The following is a 19,379-nucleotide window of genomic DNA, read 5'->3' on the forward strand; positions in this document are numbered from 1 at the left end:
GTTTGATTCCTAATCTGGGAAGATTCCACATGCCTCAGAGCAACTAAGCGCTTGGGCCACAACCACTGAAGACCGCATGCCTTGAACTTGTGCTCCACAACAAGAGAAGCCACTGCAGTGAGAACCCCAAGCACCACAATGAAGAGTAGCCCCCACTCGCCACAACTAGAGAAAGCCCATGCACAGCAATGAAGACCCAGCACAATCAAAAGTAAATAAATAAAATTATTTTTACAAAATTAATGTGCTGAATGTAATGACATGAACACACCCAGCTACAAAGGAACATAGGAAAGTGTTTTAGCTGGGTACGCTGCTACCCCAATTGAGATGTTGAAGGAATAATGAGGTAGGCACCTAGCAATTTCTGCTGCAAATACTCACTATGTGTCAGGTGCTTCTGGGCCCAAGAACTACAAAGATGAAGATGATACAGTCCCTGCTCTTAAGGAACTCACAAGATTTTAGGAAGGCCTACTTTGGCCACCTCATGCGAAGAGTTGACTCATTGGAAAAGACCCTGATGCTGGGAGGGATTGGGAGCAGGAGGAGAAGGGAACGACAGAGGATGAGATGGCTGGATGGCATCACCGACTCGATGGACATGAGTTTGAATAAACTCCGGGAGTTGGTGATGGACAGGGAGGCCTGGCGTGCTGCAATTCACGGGGTTGCAAAGAGTTGGACACGACTGAGCGACTGAACTGAACTGAACTGAATATTATATAGGGTTTCCCTGATAGCTCATTTGGTAAAGAATCCGTCTACAATGCAGGAGATCCCGGTTTGATTACTGGGTTGGGAAGATCTCCTGGAGAAGGGATAGGCTACTCACTCCAGTATTCTTAGGCTTCCCTTGTGGCTCAGTTGGTAAAGAATCCATCTACAATGTGGGAGACCTGGGTTTGATCCCTGGGTTGGGAAGATCCCCTGGAGAAGGGAAAGGCTACCCACTTCAGTATTCTGGCCTGGAGAAACCCATCGATTGTATAATCCATGGGGTCTCAAAGAGTTGGACATGCTACAACGTAAAAATTTTGATGTGAACATTTGTAAAGCTCTGTGGGATGAGAAATAAGGTTGCAATGAACTCTATCTAGAGAGACAGGGAAGATTCCTAGAGAAGATGAAAATTGAACTGCCTCTTAATTTTTTTTTTCTCTTGTTTTGTTTTTTTTTTTCTGGGTTTTGTTTATTTGTTTGTTGTTTTTGAGTTGTTCCTTAAACAGAATAGAAATCCAGAGCATCAGAGAAAGCATTCCAGGGGCAAGAAGGAGCATGTCTAAAGAGAAACATTAAAACAGATGGCTTCTTTGGGCATAATTTTGATTTGTTTTGCATATCTTTAAAATACGGTTAGGGTCTTCCTCGGTGGTGCAGTGGTTAAAATTTCACCTTCCAATGCAGGGGGTGCTGGTTTGTTCCCTGGTTGGAGAACTAAGGTCTCCAACTAAGAACTCCTGCCTTGGAGTGCAGACAAAAACTTAAATAATAATAATAAAAAATAAAACAGAGTTGTCAGAGTCCTGATAGAAGATAAGGCCAAAATAAGGTGATAAAAGGTCACCAGAACCCCATAGAATGAAGGTTGGTCTTTGTGGAGAGAATAGGAAGCCATGCAGGTTTATAAGCAGGGCTATCATGAAATCAGACCCTATGTTCAAAAAAGAACAATGGAATGAGAGAAATAATGAGCTAAAGCAGGGTTCGGGGGAGCGGGACATGGGACGCACAGTGACCGATTTAGGGCCAAGCTAACAGTTCAAGTGATCTGTATTTCTAACCTGAGCTAGGCAAGGGATCACATGGGGATGGGAAGGAGAGAAAGGCTTAGAGAGACTAAAGCTGGCTTATCATAGGTTAGATGTGGAATGAGGAAAAAGCAGACAACCAGAGGATTCTCAGGTGTCTAGTTAATGGGGTTTATATACAAACATACAGACAAAAATAAAAATGAAAGTGTATGTTTGTTTTTGTGTTTGGAGGTGAGAAACAGAAAGTTTCACAGAAGATGGAAATACCTACAATAGCATTACAAAAAGTGGGATCACATTTTTCTTTTAAACAAAGCATGACATTTATCAGGAGAAAAAACTTGAAGGAATTCTTGAACTTCAGAAAATGTTTCTTGATACCAAAATATGCAGCTTCCTAAAAATTGTCCTTTTTCTTAAAAAAGGATAACATTATGATTTTAGAGTCATTTTTAAAAACATGTTTCAGTTTTAGATAATCGATTGACTTCCAGCCAAGACCACATGAGGAAATCAACACATATATATTCTTCCATCTCCTCTCCCCTTGCCTCCTCCTTTTATTAATAATTTTGTTGGTTGTATCATCTTCACATAGGAAAGATGAATGATATTTACATTCCATTCTTTTACCACAATTCCCATAGCTGTTTGATTGGTTCTATATTTAAGTGGATCTGCTGCTCATTACTGTTCTTTTACCATGACTTTTCCATTTCTATTTTTGGAGTCAACTCTTCATTTTGTCATCAGGTGGTCTTTTTTTTTTCATATTGGTCTCATGGATTCTTGCATGTTTCAAAGGGCCTGTGTTTTTATACTTAAAAAGGGCAAATTGGGTAAAAATTCTTGGCTCATTCTTTCCCTCAGATCTTTTTAGGTCTTGCTTTTTGTTTTCTGACATTGAGTTTTGCTTTGGGAAAAGCTTAAAGATAACTGACCTTACTCTTTGTTCATGACTTACTTCTACTTGGACATACTTAAAATTCTTTATCTCTAAATTTCAGCAACTTCATCAATACATACCTTAATTGCTGTATTGTTTAGGATTTAAACTCAGACAGAAACTCAAAGTAATAGTGGTTTTAAGGGAGAATGTATTTGTTTCTCATTCAATGATGTAAACTGATACAGCAGCAATGCTCTAACGAAACTGTTAGGGACTCAGGCTCTTTCTGTTTTGTTTTTCTACTGTCCCTAGGGTGTGGTCCTTGTCCACAAAGACCAACGTGAATATTCCAGCCAATAGAAAGAGGACAAGAGAAAGGGAAGAGCACATTCCTTCCCTTTAAGGATATACCCAGAAGTGTATGCACATATGCTAAGTTGGTTCAGTCATGTCTGACTCTTTGCGGCACTATGGACTCTAGCTCACCAGGCTCCTCTGTCCATGGGATTGTCCAGGCAAGAACACTGGAGTGAGTTACCATTTCCTCCTCCAGGGGATCTTCCCACCCCAGGGATTGAACTTGTGTCTCTTTTGTCTCCTGTATTGACAGGTGGGTTCTTTACCACTAGTGCCACCTGGGAAGCCCAGAAGTGTAAATATTAATCTTTCTCACATCCCATTGGTCAGAACTTGGTCATATGACCCTATTTAACTGCAGGGAATACTGCAAAATATAGCCTTCATTCTCAATGACTATATATTCAGCTAAAAAAAAAAAAACTACAATTATGGAAGAAGGGAGAATTAATACTGGAAAAAATTAGCAATCCTTGTTATGATCCATCTGTATCAGTTTTTCCCTAGGATATGGTCTGTCCTTTCAATCTGTAGACGTAAATCTTTGTTTCAGGAAATTTTTCTTCTATAGCATCTGTGAATATATTTTCTATTCTATTTATAGTTTTCTACCTTAGGAATATGGGTCTTTTTTATTTTAATCTTTGTGTTTAAATTCTAATTCTTTGTACATGTCTTCAATTTGAATAATCTTTCCTCCAAATATTTTTATAAGGCTTTTTTCTGTTTCACTTTGTTTTCATTTGTGTTCTCAATTGTATTCATTCAGAAAACCTTTTCAGTTCTATTTATTCCAGTTTTTATTGCTCCTAATATAATAGTTACCCTGATGAAGCTGTTTTTTTCTTCCTTTCTTTCTAAACTAGGCCAGTCTGCTTTCCATCTCGTTCTGTGCCCTTGGAATCTCTTCTTTGCACTCTTGCATCTTTCCTTGAGTGCTCCTGTCAAGGAGAGACTATTTCAACTACGTTCTTTGAGGTCATGGAGAATTATTCACTTGACCCTGCTTCCTGAAGAAATCCCTCTTCTTTTCTTTTTAAAATTTTATTTATTTTAATTGAATTATAACTGATTTAAAATGTTGGGTTACTTTTTGCTGTAGAGCAAAGTGAATCAGTTATACACACACCTATACATCTTCTAAATATTCTTCCCCATTGTGGTTTATCCCAAGATATTGAAAATAGTTCTCTGTGCGATACAGTAGGATCTTGTTGTTTATCCATCCGACATGTGATAGTTTGCAGCTGCTAATACCAAACTCCCAATCCTTGCTTCCCCCAACCCCTCCTGCTCGGCAACCACTAGTCTGTTCTCTATGTCTGTGAGTCTGTTTCTGTTTCATAGATAAATTCATTTGTTGTCACATTTTAGATTCCACGTACAACTGTTATCACGTGGTATTTGTCTTTCTCCTTCTGACTTATGAAGTAATCCCTCTTCTAGCGTGTTTTTCATCTGCTTTTCGCTTACTTGTCTCTCCTTTGTGAGGAGGAATGGCCACTTAAGATCTATGAGCAGATATTTGCTGTAAAGGTTTTTTTTTTTTTAGTTTACTTTTTTTAAAAAATCACTATATTTAAGTAAAAAATGAAGGTCAGCAAAAAAAAAAAAAAGATCTATGAGCAGAGTAAGGAAGGGGGACTTGAGAGGTTCCACCATTCAAGAGACAGATTTGACTTTTTTGGTCCCATTTTTAACATTGTGATACTGCCAGGCAGATATATACACAATTTTTCCTTACAATATGAGATGACAATATACATACTGTTTTGTATTCTGTTTCCTTCATGTCATATATCACAAAAATGTTTTTATATCATTAAATATATTTATCCCACATTATTAAAGCAGTTTCATTGCATTCAATTGGCATGATGTATCATATTTTGTAACCTAATCTCTATTGGTGGACAATAGAGACAATCCCATTGTTTCCAGTAATTTATCATTGTAATCAAACTTGCATAATTTCAAATCTCTTTATTGTGACTCTCTAGATTTAAAGCTAAAGTTGTGAAGGATCTCCTAGGTTCTCACTCTGTCTCTTTTTTATTGAGATATAATTCAGTTCAGTTCAGTCGCTCAGTTCAACTCTTTGTAACCCCATGGACTGCAGCATGCCAGGCTTCCCTGTCCATCACTAACTCCCAGAGCTTGCTCAAACTCATGTCCATCGGGTTGGTGATGGCATCCAACCATCTCATCCTCTGTCATCCTCTTCTCCTCCCGCCTTCAATCTTTCCCAGGATCAGGGTTTTTTCCAATGAGTCAGTTCTTCACATCAGGTGGCCAAAATATTAGAATTTCAGCTTCAGTATCAGTCCTTCCAGGACTGAATTTTCTTTAGGATTGACTGGTTTGATCTCCTTGAAGTCCAAGGGACTCTCAAGAGTCTTTTCCAACACCACAGTTCAAAAGCATCAATTCTTCGGCACTCAGCTTTCTTTATAGAAATAATTCACATGCCATTAAATCTATCATTTAAGAGTACGCTTCTGTGGAGTTTCCCTGGTGGTCCAGTGGTTAAGTTCCATGCTTCCAGTTCGAGTGGTGCAGGTTTGACCTCTGGTCAGGGAACCAAGATCCCACGTGCTGTATGGAGCAGCACTGAAGATCATAAATAAATAAATGTACAACTGTGTACTTCACAACTGTATAACTCAGTGGATTTTAGTATATTCACAGAGTTGTACAACTACCACTATCTATTTCCAAACATCTGCATCACCCCAAAAAGGAGCCTCATATCGATTAGCAGCATCCTTCTTCTGTCCTCCTAGCTCCTGGCAACCACTAATCTACTGTCTGTCTCTATTTATATGCCTATTCTGTACATTTCACATAAGTGGAATTATATAATAGTAGTCCTTTGTGACTGGCCACTTTCATTTAACATCATGTTTTCAAGGTTCCCTCACATTGTAGCATGTATCAGCGCTTAACTCTTTTTATGGCCAAATAATATTTTATTGTATTAATATACATATACACTTTGTTTATCCATTCATCAGCTGATGGACATTTGGGTTGTTTCCACCTTCTTGGATGTTATGAAAATATTGCTATGAACATTTGTATACAAGTTTTTGCATGGACTTTTAAAGATTTTTTTTATTAGAGTATAGTTGATATACAATGTTGTGCTAGTTTCTGCTGTTCCACAAAGTGTATCAGTTATACATCAACATACATCACTCTTTTCTTAAGATTCTTTCCCCATACAGGTCATTACAGAGTACTGAGGGGAGATCCCTGTGCTACATAGTTGGTCCTCATTAGTCATCTATCTTGTATTAGTAGTGTGTATTTGTCAATCCCAGTCTTCCAATGTATCCCTCCCCTCCCCTGGACATGTATTTTTCTCTTTTTAGTTTTGTTTATTTATTTTTGGCTGTGCTGGGTCTTTGTTGCTGCTTGGGCTTTTCTCTAGTTGCGGCGAGTTGGGGCTCCTCTCTAGGTTTTGGGTTTCTCATGGCGGTGGCTTCTCTTGTTGTAGAGCGCGGGCTCTGAGGTGCATGGACCTCGGTAGTTGAGGCTCCTGGGCTCTAGAGCACAGGCTCAGCAGTTGTGGTGCACCGGTTTAGTTTCTCCAAGGCATGTGGGACCTTTCCAGATCAGGGATCAAGCCTGTGTCTCCTGCATTGGCAGGTAGATTCTTTACCACTGAGCCACCAGGGAAGCCCTGGACATATGTTTTTAATTCTCTTGGGCATACAGCTACTAGTGTAATTGCTGAATCGTACAGTAGGGCAGACGTATTCTTAATCTTTGTGATTCTAATTCTACATGACATCAGCAACATCTTTCCGATTTAGTTTCTATACACTGAATCTACAGTTTCCTGCTTGGTCTGGTAGTCACCTTGCTTTAAGGGGTGGAGGAAGGGGCCTTTGATCTATCTTAATGTTCAGCTGTTTTCACCCTATGTCTCTTGACCCACTTTACACAGTACTGCTTCATAGGGTCAGCAGACAGTTAAAACGCAATCTTCCTCCACTGGGCTAATTTCGGTGCCTCTCTCTACTCCATCTCTGTCTTTCAAAAACTGGTTGAAATCTCCCCTCTTCTGATATCTCCTGACTCCTGTGGGGGTTAGGCCCTTTTATATTCCTTCAGTATCATTTTAGTAGGGTTTTGGGGGAGGGAAGTCAAAAAACAAATTTCCAGTTTGTTTAACCGGAAGTTGCACTAATTATGCATGTCTTTCTGGTCATGGCTCATCTTTGAAAAAGACCAGCTATTTGTTAAAAATTAGTTTAGAAAAAGATGAGGCAAGGGATCTGGACAGACAACAGTTTTAAACTGACCTTTTCTCTTAAACACGGTATCAGCAAATTTGTTTTCTTCCTGGTTTTCAAGATCAAGGGAATCAGTGTGGTAATACTCCCTAAGACAGCCTTTTTCTTAGTCTGTTTGGGCTGTTCCAAAATATATATATATATATATAATAAGCTGGGTAGCTTAACCAACAAACATTTCTCAGTTTTGGAAGCTGAGAAGTCCAAAATCAAGGCACCAGCAGATTTGGTGTCTGGTGAGAGCCTGCTTCCTGGTGTACACACTGCTGTCCTCTCACTATGTCCACATGGGGCAGAAGTGGTGGGGGAGCTCTGGGGTCTCTTTTACAAGGGCACTAATCTCATTCATGAGAGCTCTACCCTCATGACTTAATCACCTCCCAAAGGTCCCACCTCCAAATATCAGCACACTGGGGACTGGGTTTCAACACAAGCACTTTGAGGGGACACAAACATTCAGTGTAGAGCATACTTTCCCACACCGTTCCCTCATTCCCCACTCCCATCTCCCCTTCTCCCAGCAGGTCCCCTCAGCTAAGAGTCAGGGACATGAATAATTAATATGATGCTTATGCATGCCTTCTCCATTACTTCCACTTCCCCAATTCCTATGTCCTATGGGGTGGAGTTACTTCTCTGGAGTCTTTCCAGCTGCTCGCCTTATGGTTCTAAACAATGGGACCATTAAGATGAGCCTTCCAGAACAGTGTCCTTGCCTTTACCTGACAGTATACAGCTTCCTTATGTCACTGAAGCTGGAGACAGGTACAAGAATGTTCAGTACTGAATAGCAAAAAGCTGGAAATGTACAAATGACTGATACCAGGGATAGATAAGTACACATATTCATACAATTCATATTCATACACATACTCATACAATTCAACACATATTCAACACAATCTGCCAGCAAAAAATGAGTGAATTATAGGTGTGCACAGCAGTATAGATGGGTCTCAAAAACATACTGTTGAGTGAAAAAAAGTAACTCACAAGAAGAATATATACCATTAAGTTCAATAAAATGCAAAAACTTTCCCAAATTAAAATATATTGCAAAGGAAAATATTCATAAAGAGTAAAACTCTAAGAGGTACAAACTATTATGTGTAAAATAAAGTACAAGGATATATTGTACAACACATGGAATAGAACAAATATTTTATAGTAACTATAAATGGAGCATAATCTTTAAAATTTGTGAATCACTATATTTTACAGCTGTAACTTAAGTAGTATTGTACAACCATACTTCAATTTTTAAAAGGGAGAGAAAAAACTTTAAAAAGAGCGAAAAAAAGAAAAAGAGTAAGCTTCTAAAGAAAACTAAGGGAATGATTAAGTAAAAATTCAGCAAAATAGTTACTGCCTGGAGGGAGAAAAAAAGGGGTGTGACTGCGGAAGTCCACATAGGACCTTCTAAAGCACTAGTTAAATTGGATTTTTAAAGCTGGTTGGCAGGTACATTTTATTATTATTGTTAAACTGTACATATATGTTAAGTACATTCTTTTGTTTACATGATATTTCATTAAAAAAAATGGAGAGATTGCTTTCTTCTATTCCTTATCATTTAAAAATGGAGTTGCAAAAAAAAAAAAAATGGAGTTGCTTCTCTTCACTCTTTGGAGGGTTTTAAGTGTGAGGAGAGAACTAAAAAATGCTTCCCCCATATGTTTTATCAATGACTCCTCTCTCCAGGGATCTGAATAACTCACATACACAGTGTGTGAAGGCACAGGGCATTATGGGCCTTGGATTTCCATATAACACTGTAGACATCAGTGTCTACGTCAAGAAGTTTCTGATTTCCAAATGGTTTAGTTTTGAAACCCTTGAAAGGAAAATGGCTTTCATTGAAAGATGGCTTGTGTATTTGTTTGGAGTGTTGATGCAACAGGGACAGAGGAAGAAGCTAGGAGGAGCTCACCTCCACCAGGGGCTTCCCTAGTGGTTCAGATGGTAAAGAATCTGCCCGCAGTGAGGGAGACCTGGGTTCAATCCCTGGGTTGGGAAGATCCCCCAGAGAAGGGAATGGCTACCCACTCCAGTATTCTGCCTGGAGAATTTCATGGACAGAGGAACCTGGAGGGCTACAGCCCATGGGGTCGCAAGGAGTTAGACATGACTGAACAACTAAACGACAAATGACGACAAGCGATTTTTTACCTCCATCTGGGCCTTGCTGACTCCCAGAGGGAGAGGAGTACAGAGAGTGGAGCAGGAGCCTGGGAGAAGAGGTGGTCTGTGGAGAACTGACTGACCCACGGCAAGGCCGGCTTGATCCAGGGCCTGAGTGGACCCATAACTACCCCAAAATGACATGACGCCTGTGGGAAGGGTCAATGATACCTTTCCCTACTCAGAAGCTGGATCTGTTCATGCCAGAACAAATTGTAAGTTGAGCGCCAAAGGCTCTAAGTCATGGCCTGGAAGAGCCTGCATGTCAGAGCTTGGTGAATAGACAGGGATGGGGGTGGAGTAGTTACCAAGAGAGGTCGGCAGGGCAGTGCTGGGGAGGGAATGTGGACTTTATCCCAGGCAATGAGGAGCTGTTAAAGGGTTTAAGTCAGCAAGAGGCAGGATAAGATTTGATTGAGAAAATACATAATGAAAAAAAATGCTAGTAAGGCTTCAGGAATTCACTTAAAGCAATCTGTACTGTATGAATCACATCAGCATCTATAATTACAGTAATGTCCATATGTGGGCACAATATGTTTTCATTCTACATAGAACACTTGGTGTGCATCAGGATTCAGAGACCATTTGCAAAATTCTGTGCCCACATCCTCTACTCCCAGGGCTAGGCTGTGGGGTTTCCCTGGTGGCTCAGATGGTAGAGTCCACCTGCAATGTGGGAGACCTGGGTTCGATCCCTGGGTTGGGAAGATCCCCTGGAGAAGGGAATGGCAACCCACTCCAGTATTCTTGCCTGGAGAATCCCGTGGACAGAGGAGCTTGGCAGGGTGCAATCCATGGGGTCGCAGAGAGTCAGACACAACTGAGTGACTAACACTAGTTAATGTTAATATTAAAACTGTTCTTCCTGACAGCAATGAACAGCTACTTCAGCTTCTTTCCTTAAGCTGGGGAGACCATGTCCCTAACACTAGCAGGAATGTTTGCCTTCCCATTTCCTATAAGGGTAACAGACATCTAAGTCATGTAGTAGCTGTTACTTTTAACCACTTAAATATAAACCCCCAAACAGGAGAGGAACTAATACCCAACACATATTTACACTAATTAGGATTGTTAGCAAAACTAATAACTAGTATTATGACACCAGTCTTGAATTTGCCTGACTGACTCTTTTAATCCTCACAACGTCTGCTGAGGTAGTTGTTATTGCCATTGGTATTATATAATCTTAACTATAAACTTAATTATACAATCTTTCATTCAGTACTCACATGCTGTGGCATGATAAAGTCAAGGAGAGCAGAGAGTACGTCTGTCATGTTTCCTCGTGGAGCCTTCCCTGGTGCCTAGAACAGTGCCGGGCACATGGTAAACATTCAAAATGTGTTTGTTGAGCAAATTTTGAGTCCCCCTTTTACACAAGTGACGACACCAAAGCTTAGAGATCTTAAATAGCTTACCAGCTATTAGGTCAGCAGCTAATCCCAAATCACATCTGTTGGGCTTCGTCTTCTCACTGGCTCCCAAATCGTCAAATATTTTATAAGGATCACATAGTTTGTCAAGTTCCTAGCAATTAAACAGAAGGCTATTGAAAGATTAATTGCCACCTTCTAAGAAATCTTAACCATTTTGAGAACATAAGGCAGAATTTAGAGGTGAGCAGGAGGAGAATGGCTGTGTTTAAACTTGTCATGTTTTAGAAAGATCTTACATTGAGAAATTCACACCTGGCATTTGAGAACAAAAGCTGGCACAGAACTTGAAGGAAGTACTGTTAGGAATTTTCCCAACTAAATCTTCCTAAGCTTATTATCAATAAAGAGGGTGTTTTCATTTAAATAGAGATCATTATGGCTTTATAGCTCTTTCTCCTCAACTGCAACTTCTATTGGGCCAGAGTTCCAGTTTTCATGGGTCACTTGGTATTCATCATTCTTACCTTACTTGCTTGAAACAGCTGGCCAAAGAAGTCTGGGTCCTGATTCCAGCTCTTTCCCCACACCCAGATTGGCCTGGGAACAAATTCTCTTATAAATTTCTCAATAGTCCACGGCCCCTGGAGGAAGCATAGAAAGATAAGATTACCTTTTCCCATAGAAAGGGTATTGAAGCAACTTGTACAGGCTACCTCTGGTGAGAGAGGGAAGTTAAGTCTCTGAGAAAAGACTCCATTGGGTGTAACAAGTCCTGTCCTATTCCCACTCCAATTATTTCTAGGCAGGAGTCCAGCCCAGGCTGTAAGGCAGACCCTCAGCCAGACGATGCAAGAGCAACTGATGTGTGAACGGACAGGTATTAATATTTACCCCAATCAAGAGAGAGTCCAGACCCTTTCCTGGTTCTGTCATCCAGAACGTGCCTAGACAGGAAACTGCAGAACACGGGCTTAAGACAACTGACTTTCTCTCCTCGCTGCAATGTGGGTAGTGATCAGAATGCAAAGGTTTCGGAAACTTGAATTTTCTGTAGTTTCAGTAACTAACGTTGCATAGCTTTTTGATGATCTCAGAACCATTTCTTTTGTTTTTTAAACTGTATTTATTTATTTGGTTGTGCTTGGTCTTCATTGCTACCAGCAGGCTTTCTCTAGTTGTGGCGAGCCAGGGCTTATTCTCCAGTTGCGGTGCACAGGCTTCTCATTGCAGTGGCTTCTCTTGTGGCACAGCATGGGCCCTAGAACGCAGGCTTCAGTAGTTGCGGCACACGGACCTAGTTGCTCCGAGGCATGTGGAATCTTCCTGGACAGGGAACAAACCTGTGTCCCCTGCATTGGCAGGTGGATTCCTAACCATTGGACCAGCAGGGAAGTCCCTCTGAGCCATTTCTGATGTGCAAAGTATTTTCACACACACCTTCTACTGAGGTAAGCAGATCAATATTATTATTCATAAATTAGAAATGGACAAAGAGATTATGTTATTTGTCCAAAGACATATCATTCTCCCCAAAACCAGCCTCCTGGTGGACTGTTGCTCAGTCATGGTGTTTGGCTTTTCTCCCTCTTCAAGTCAATCATCTACTATTTTTACATCATGAGTTCTCAACCTTTCGTGTACCATCACTTAGAGAATCTAATTTGCAAGAGAATCACATTTGCAAGCACGTGCGGGCACATATATAATTTTGTATTAACTCTCAGGACTCTCAGAGATCCTCTGAAGACCATGGACACAAGGTTGAGAATCTTTCTTCTAGAATTAATATGTATGAGACCGAAAGGACGTAATTACCAAATGTAGTAACGAACTATATTGTCTCGTTCTGAAATTCAGCTACAGAACACATCTCAGGGACCGCCAGAGAAATTTGAATATGGAATATATATATACTAAATTTCATTAAGGAATTTTCTCAGGTGGTATTAGGATAATTTTCTTTGATGTGATGATGGTGTTTATTTATGAGGATGCTTAAAGATTTTTAGGAGATAGTATTTGTTTCCTGATATTTATTTATTTATTTGGCTCATGATTATTATTTATTTATTTAATAATCCTGATTCTTATTAATTTATTTATTTGGGTCTTAGTTGCAGTGCACTGGTTTAGTTGTTCTGCAGCATGTGGGGTCTTAGTTCCCCAATCAGGGATCAAACTTTGCCCCCTTCATTGCAAGGTGGATTCTCAACCACTGAACCACCGGGAAAGTCCCAGTGCTTAAGTATTGAGAGGTGAAATATCATGAAGTCTGCAACACATTTTCAAATGGTTCAGAAAAAATATAAAAAGATACAAGATTTAATAATATGACATTTGCCAATATTACATCATTTTTAATCTATAAGAACAGCAATTACATTTGATTTAACCTAGTTTACAAAGAACATATAGCAAACTATTAGTAGTTTAACCTTGGTGGTGATATATGCATGTTCACTGAAGAGTTCTTTCAACTTTGCTGTACATTGGAAAGTTTTCATAATAAAATATTGGGGTAAAAAGTTTCTGTTTGTGGTATCTTTCAAATCTGCTCCTCTGTTAGTTATCTATTCCGATGTAAGAAATTACCCGCAAATTTAGTGACTTAAAACTACAAATATTTCTAGGTAAATTGAAAGCAGAGACTTTCCAAAAGAATTGAAAGCAGAGACTCAAAGAGATATTCATAGATCCACGTTCATAGCATCATTATTCACAATAGCCAAAAAGCAGACACAACTCAAGTGCCCATCAGTGGATGAATGAAAAACCCAGGTATGCTATACATACAATGGAATACTGTACTTCAGCCTTAAAAAGAAAGGAATTCTAACACATGCTATAGCATGGATGAACCCTGAAGACACTGTGCTAAGTGAAATAAGTCAGTCACGAAAGGACAAATAGTGTTTGATTCTACGTGTATGAGATAGCTAGAGTAGTCAAATTCATAGAGATAGAAAGTACAATAGTGGTTGCCAGGGGCTGGATGGGAGAATGAGGAGTTAGTATTTGATGGATTTGGAGTTTCAGTTTGGGATGATGAAAAAGTTCTGGATATGCATGTGCTGTTGATTGCACACTATAACTATACTTAATGGCAATGAACTATACATCTATAAGGGTTAAACTGGTAAATTTTATGTTGCATATATTGTACCACACACATCATCAACCCACAAACAAAACATATATCGTCTCACTGTGTGTGCATGCTAAGTCACTTCAGTCATGTCCAACTCTGCGACTTTATGGACCGTATGCACCAGACTCCTCTGCCCATGGGATTCTCCAGGCAAGAATCCTGGAGTGAGTTGCCATGCCTTTCTCCAGAGGATCTTCCCAACCCAGGGATCGAACCTGTAGATCTACCATATTCTTTTTCCATTTTTTTGAAACAAAACAAGCCTCATTATTTGAATATTTCATTAAATAAACCCACAAAGGTAGCAAATCTTAGGACAAATCACATTTTGACAAAAAGTCCAGTGCTCTGAATCAGGATAAAATGGCTAATTAACAGTTGAACCAGAAGCCTCCAACATCTGAACTTATTTTACTTGTTGCTGTATATATGTAAATAATATAAAGAAAAACTCTAATTCAAAAAATAATAGAGTGGGAAATTATAAACTAGAAATAAAATAATTTAAACCATTTAAAGACCCCGTTTACAACATAGGAAGAAAAGCATCACATTTCTTAAAATAAACTGATTAAGAACTAAGCACTCCATTTAGCTGTTCCCCTGCTCTAAGTGATGCTTCTTGCCATCTGCTTTGGATGCCCACTGATCCATTAATCAGAACCTTCTCTAGTCCTTTCCCAAGTACTCATGATCTAATAAATAGGCCAAGTGGATAACTTTCTTTTAAAAGAGTAAAGAATTTCTGCCTTCTTCATCTCTCCTTTCCAAGTATCTTTGGCTTGAGCTTATCTCATTTTTTGCAGCTTAAGGACTCAGGGAAAGTTGCTCATGAGGGCACAGGTAGGATCTCCCTGCCTCTGTGAGGTGACTCCTTGTGCCTTAAGTTGGATGAACCACTGGATAGAAATGTACAGTTCCTCCCAATCAAGGAACAGGAAGGGAACCCAAGAAATTCAGTTCCAGCTTCCCTTCCCATTTTCAGATCACTTCAGCGATTCCACACTACACTAATTAGGCAAGAACTTATTTAGATCTCTGAGTTCTTTTCCACACCAAAATTTCATACTTTAAATTGTTATATAAACTGTAAGCCTGTCAACTTCATCCTTTCATGCTGTTTTGTATTTTCAATTTTCTTTGGAAAGAGCTTTCCTAATCTCAAGATTAAAACAAGAAAAAAAGTTCTCCTGTATTTATTTCTAGTACTTTCATACGGTTTAGTTCCTCAATCCATCTGGAACTTATTTGGGGTCTTTTCTCAAATTTATGAGTGAATTAATCCCTCCAGCAGCATTTCCTCATTTATTTGAAATGTTTCCTTTAACAAGTAAAATATTCTTTTATTCTTATAGCTATTTCTGGATTGTATTCTTTCCCAGTGTTTTGTTCTACTGATTCTATGTCTGCCCATGTTGTTTCTATTACTACAGCTTCAAGGTATATTTTGATATCTTAAAGGACAACCTCTCTTTTTTTTTTTTTCTTTCCCCAACTTTTCTTGGTTCTTTTCTTCGTAGTTCATAGCTTTTACAACCTGAAGTAAGTCTGAGTCAGTTTTCTCATCTGAAAAGATTAAGACTATGAGCTCTAGAGTCATTTTGTCTGAATATCAGCAAAGATTCACTCAGGCAAATGGAAAGTCTTCTATTTGAGCAGAGGGGATTTAATACAGGGAACTGGTGACATGATATGGAAAGACTAAGTATCTTAATGCAAAAATAGGAGGCCAGGGACTTCCCTGGTGGTCCAGTGGTTAAGAACCTACTTGCCAATGCTTTTGAACTGTGGTGCTGCAGAAGACTCTTGAAGTCCCCTGGACAACAGGGAGATCAAATCAGTCAATTCTAAAGAAAATCAACCCTGAATATTCGTTGGACGGACTGATGCTGAAAGCTCCAATGCTTTGACTACCTGATGCAAAGAGTCGACTCACTGGAAAAGACCCTGATGCTGGGAGAGATTGAAGGCAGGAGAAGGGGGCGACAGGATGAGATGGTTGGATGGCTTCACCGACTCAATGAACACAAGTTTGAACAAACTCTGGGAGATGGTGAAGAACAGGGAAGCCTGGCGTGCTGCAGTCCATGGGTTTGCAAAGAGATGGACACAACTTAGAGACTGAACAACAGGGGACTTCCCAGGTGGTCCAGTGGTTAAGATTCCCCGCTCCCAATGCAGTCCCCTGAGTGTATTTAGTACTTTATCACTTATTGACATTGCCCCATCTCATTCTTCCAACAAGCGCTCTGATGCAGACAGGGCAAGCTTCATTATCCCTGCTGAGCAGCAGTGGAATCCAAGACTTCGAGAAGATAAGTGATAGACTCAAAGGTCCCTGGGGGCTTCGGACAAAGCCACCTCACTCACGTTCAGGATTTCTTCCTACTAATATCCCAGGTGGCCTCCCACAGCATGTGTGAGATAATAAGCATATACACACAGGTGTGCATTATACACACACACACACACACATATACAATAGGTTCAAATCTCTGAAGAGAAGGTTCATGCCTTAATATTCCTGCCCCAGGTAAAGCACCTGGAAGCTAGAAAAGAAGTGATGGCCTTAATTCCTGAATAAGACCCTCCTGGGGGATGGAAGAGAGAACATACGTGAGGATTACAGCCAGAGCCAGGGTTCAAGATCAGCTTGACCAAACTCTATAAGGCTCTGGCCCTTGATTCCAGCTTTACCCAGCCCATTCTCAGGTCATCAAAGAGCAGAAGGCATGGTTTCCAGGAGGGACTGAGATGATCAGGGAAACAGATCTGCCCACTGGCTCTGCGTGCCCCCATGCCCCGGGCATGTAACAGCTTCTTGTGGGCAGTGGGGTCCCTGACAGGCGGGAGCTTGCTCTAAACCTACAGTAGTAATCATCCCAGGGCTGCCACCCAGGGCCTGGCATCCACACTGGTCCCTGACAAACCAGCTGGAGCAGGAGCCTCATTCATATGAGTATGGATCACTGACAGGAAGCATGGGGCACTAGAGATCAGAAGACTAAGCTAATCAAATGGTTGCCTTTGGACATCAGTGCTTGCCAGGTACATTCTACTTAAATATATGTGGTTCTGTTCTTCACTCAGCCAAGGCAAGGCATGGGCACTGCTGGAGTCTGACTCAGCTTGTTGCACTGGCTTCAGCTATGAATTTGTTCTCCTCCGACATGACAAGGATGCTGCATCCTCAATTGATTTGACTTGGCTCTGCCTCTGTGCTTTTTCTCCTTATCCTGAAATGGGGAGCCACCCTCTCCTGTCGGCCTAAAGACATCTGGAGCAGGGGCACAGGGGCGGGCTTGGCAAAAGGTGGCCCAGGCAGCTGCCCACGCCACTGCTCTGTACTTTCAAGAGCCCTGCTGCCTGCCCCATTCTCCTCTCTGCCCACAGACGTCCCAGTGCCCTGGAGAGTCGACAGGAAAAGACAGGGTCATGAATTAGACAGTGGGCAGTGAGTGGGAAGAATAAAAGCCAAAGGCCTGGGGCGGGGGGGCGGGTAGTGGTGGGAGGAATTGGGAGATTGGGATTGACATGTATACACCATTGATATTGTATAAAAAATAGATAACAAATAAGAACATGCTGTATAGCAAAGGGAACTCTACTTAATGCACTGTGGGGACCTCGATGGGAAGGAAGTCCAAAAGGGAAGGGATATATGTATATGTATGACTGATTCATTGCACAACAACTATACTCCCATAAAAATTAATTCAATTCTTAAAGCCAAAGGCCTACTTGGGGACTCTGAGACCCCATGCCTTCTGTCCCAGTTATCCCTCAGAACTCATTTTTTTCTTTCTCTCTCTCTTTTTAAAGAATATTTATTTATTTGACTGCCCTGAGTCTTAGTTGCAGCACTAAGATCTTTAGTTGTTGGCATGCAGTATTCTTGGAGGCTTCCTAGGTGGTTCAGTGGGTAAAGAATCCACCTGCGATACAGTAGACAAAGATTCGATCCCTGGATCGGGAAGATCCCAGAAGGAGGGCATGGAAACCCACTCCAGGCTTCTTGCCTGGAGAATCCCATGGACAGACGACCCTGGTGGACTCCAGTCCATAGGGTCACAAAGAGAACATGACTAAGCACATACACAGTATTCTTAATTGTGGCATGTGGGATCTAGTTCCCTGGCCAGGGATTGAACCCAGGCCCCCTGCATTGGGAGCAGAGTCTTAGCCACTGGACCACCAGGGAAGTTGCAGGCTCATTTCCTCTTCCTCTCCACTCACATCACTCTTCACTGTACTTGGAACGTGCCAGGCCCACTCCTACCCGAGGGCCTTTGCACCACTCTTCACCCAGACGGCCCCGTGCTCCCTCCTGCTTCCTGTTCCACACTCTGTTCTGATGTCATTTTCTCGCTAAGGCCTTCCTTGACCACCTTCCTACAATTGTAAGACCCACTCTCTGCCCCCTGCCTCTTCCCTGGCTCCTCTCACCACGCACCTTACTTAGCCAGTTGATGGATGGAGCTCCCCACCTCCGAAGTTTGGCCTGTTTGCTCACGGCTGTGTCTGCAGCACTGAAGCAGCACCTGACACCGCACAGCCTCAGTGATATTTGTGAAATTCCTGCACGGATGAGGCTGGCCGGTAAGCTGATTCCAGGCAGCCCTGGGTTTGGGTCAGCCCCACTCCCTTCTGGGCCTGACTCAGTTCCTCTAACGACGAGGGTGCATGTGCCGCTGGGTAAGCTGCCTTCCAGTGGTAATAACTGATGAGTCTGGACAATATCCTCTTACCACCCAAGCAAAGCCCAAACAGAAGGCAATGAGGGCAGGGAGGCAGGAAGCAGCTGCCAGGATGACTAACTGGGATCTTAGGTCATCATCCCCCAGTGCCAATCCTTACAGGTCTCAGCATGGCTCAGGATTACTGAGACTCATGTGGCCTCGTGGCCAGATCTGGTTCAAAAGGGCCACAAGGAGCACTTGGAAAAACAACTCCATTTTAGGGAGCTGACACAGGCCTGGAGGAGGAATCGAGATTTGATGAACTTTGTACAAAAATTTTGCAAAACCAGACTTGATTCAGTTCTTTGGGGTTTTTTGGCTTCACTGGGTCTTTGTGTGGCACTTGGGCTTTCTCCAGTTGGGGCTAGTGGGGACTACTCTTTGTTGTGGTGCACAGGCTTCTCTTAGTTGCGGTTCATGGGCTCTCTAGTTGCAATGCTCAGGCTTAGTTGCCCCATGGCATGTGGGATGGCATCCCTGACTAGGGAATGAAACTGAGTCCTCTGCAATGGAAGGGGGATTCTTAACCACTGGACCACCAGGGAAGTTCCTTGGTTCAGTTCTCATTCAAGCAACATTTATAAGGGCTCCCTCGGCACCAGGCACTTCTCTAGAGGGGAATAGAGTC

General features: G+C 41.4%; 1 long non-coding RNA gene across 2 annotated transcripts; it reads right to left on the bottom strand.

Moving 5' to 3' along the window:
* Positions 1–6,075: 6,075 nt before the first annotated feature.
* Positions 6,076–18,766, bottom strand: LOC122703488. 2 transcript variants are annotated; one of them, XR_006343505.1, is made up of 4 exons: positions 18,466–18,766; positions 11,389–11,505; positions 10,718–11,015; positions 6,076–7,421 (listed from the first exon to the last, which is right to left on the bottom strand). It is a non-coding gene; the product is annotated as an uncharacterized LOC122703488 (long non-coding RNA). The 2 variants fall into 2 exon arrangements; XR_006343504.1 differs by lacking the exon at positions 6,076–7,421 and having other exon boundaries at positions 8,499–11,015.
* Positions 18,767–19,379: the final 613 nt, after the last annotated feature.

Source organism: Cervus elaphus, chromosome 11 (assembly GCF_910594005.1).
Source record: "Cervus elaphus chromosome 11, mCerEla1.1, whole genome shotgun sequence".
Classification (NCBI taxonomy): domain Eukaryota; kingdom Metazoa; phylum Chordata; class Mammalia; order Artiodactyla; family Cervidae; genus Cervus; species Cervus elaphus.